This window comes from Mustela nivalis, assembly GCF_964662115.1.
Source record: "Mustela nivalis genome assembly, chromosome: 12".
NCBI lineage: Eukaryota > Metazoa > Chordata > Mammalia > Carnivora > Mustelidae > Mustela > Mustela nivalis.
The window spans coordinates 17,397,943-17,400,182 of NC_139031.1; positions in this window are offsets into that span (position 1 = coordinate 17,397,943).

Consider the following 2,240-nt stretch of genomic DNA (forward strand, 5'->3'; position numbering starts at 1 on the left):
CACTGTTCTGCTGGACTTCTTGGTGGCACCATATTCGTTTGTAAGAGAATGCAAATGGGACTGGCTTCACTGGACTACCTTTGGCCAGTTTTAAACAGACCTCTCAATTAAAAAAATTTTTTCAAACTAGCAGCAGTATGGTGTAGCAGTCAAGGGCATGCGCGGTGGAGGTAGTGAGCCCTGGGTTTGAATCCTGAGGCAGTTGTATACTAATTTTGTGACTTTGGGCGAGTTCCTCAGCTTCTCTGAGGCTCCTCTGTCACATTAGAATGTATCCTCCCACTATTGCTTGGTGGATTTAATGAGATCTAAGACCAGGCTTACTTTGCATTGGAGAATCCTTTTGGGAAGTAATTTATGACACCTGTATGATAAAATTCAAAATCCAAATTTTAAATTCGGTACTTTTGCAAGACTTTGACAATCATAAAAATAACCATCATCCTTTTCGTTTCATGCTGATGCTTGTCATGACATCATTTCCCTTCAGAAGTTTAGAAGTCTTGGGACTCCTGGGTGGCTCACCGGGTCGCGCGTCTGACTCTTGATTTCAGCTCAGGTTGTGATCTCAGGGTCCCGGCATCAAGCCCCGCATTGGGCACCACACTCAGCGGGGAGTCTGCTTGATATTCTCTCCCTCTCCCTCTGCTCCTCTCCCCCACTTTAACACATACACACTCTCTCTCTAAAATAAATCTTTTAAAAATGTGTAGAATCTTTCCCTTCATCTCTTTTTTATCTTGTGCTAAAAACACATGACATTAAATTTACCGATGTAACCATTTTTAAGAGTACAGTTAAGTGTATTCACAGTGTTGTGCAGTGGGATCCCTGGAACTTTTTCAGTTTGCAAAACTGAAACTCTCATTAAATACTCATTAAAAACTCATTAAATACTAGTTCCCTCTCCCTGTAGCCTTTCTAATTTCTACTTGTATGATTTTGGCTATTTTAGATACTTCATATGAATGGAATCATACAGTATTTGCCCTTTTCTGACTGGCTTATTTCACTTAGCAGAATGTCCTCAAGGTTCATCCATGTTGTAGCAGGTGACAGAATTTCCTTCTTTTTTAAGTCTACATAATATTCCATTATATGTATATATCACATTCCCTTTATCCATTCATTTCTCAGTGGACATTTGGGTTGTTTCCATCTCTTGGCTGTTGTGCATAACGTTGTAATTGACAGGTGTACAAATATCTCTTCAAGATCCTGGTTTGAATTCTTTTGGATATATACCTAGAAGTAGGATATCTGGACCATATGGTAATGCTATTTGTAATTTTTTTTAGGAACTTCTATACTGTTTTCCATAATGGCAGTACCATTTTACACCCCCGCCAACAGTGCCAAAGAATTCTCTGCATCTTTGCCAACACTCTTTTCTGTTCTTTTGATAGTGGCCATTCTAATGGATGTGTGGTGGTATCTCAGTGTAGTTTTGATTTGCAGTTTCTTTTCTTTCTTTGTTTCTGTGTGTCTGTCTTCCTTTCCTTTCCCCTTCCTTCCTTCCTTCCTTTCTTCATAGAGGAGGAGAGAGGGGTTGGCAGAGGGAGACAGAGGATCACAAGAGGGTTCCATGCCCCGACACAAAGCCCAACTTGGGGATCTCAAGGTCACAACTCTGAGATCATAACCTGAGCCAAAATCAAGAGTCAGACACTTAACTGAGCCACCCAGGTGCCCCTTGATTTGCGTTTCTCTTGTAATAAGTGATGTTGAGCAACTTTTCATATGTGTTGGCCATTTGTATATTCTCTTTGGAGAATTGTCTTTTCAAGTCCCTGGCCCATTTTTAAATTGGGTTATTTGTTTTTTGTAGAGGTTGAGTTGTAGAAATTCCTTACATATTTTGGATATAACCTCTAATATATATGATTTGCAAATATTCTTTGCAACCATTTGCAACCAAATTTTGCAACCAAATATTTTCAACCATTCTATAGGTTGTCTTTTCACTCTGTTGAGTGTTTCCTTTGATGCACACAAGTTTTTACATTTCATATAGTTCTCTCTGTCTATTTTTACTTTTGTTGTTTGTGCTTCTGGTGTCCTACCAAAGAAATCATTGCCAAATCCAATGTTCTGAATCTTCATCCCCACATTTCCTCTAGGAGTTTCATATTTTTAGTTCTTATAGATAGGTTTTTAAACCATTTTGAGTAGGTTTTTTTTTTTTTTAGATTTTATCAATTTATTTGAGAAACAGAGACCACAAGCAGGCAGAGAGGCAG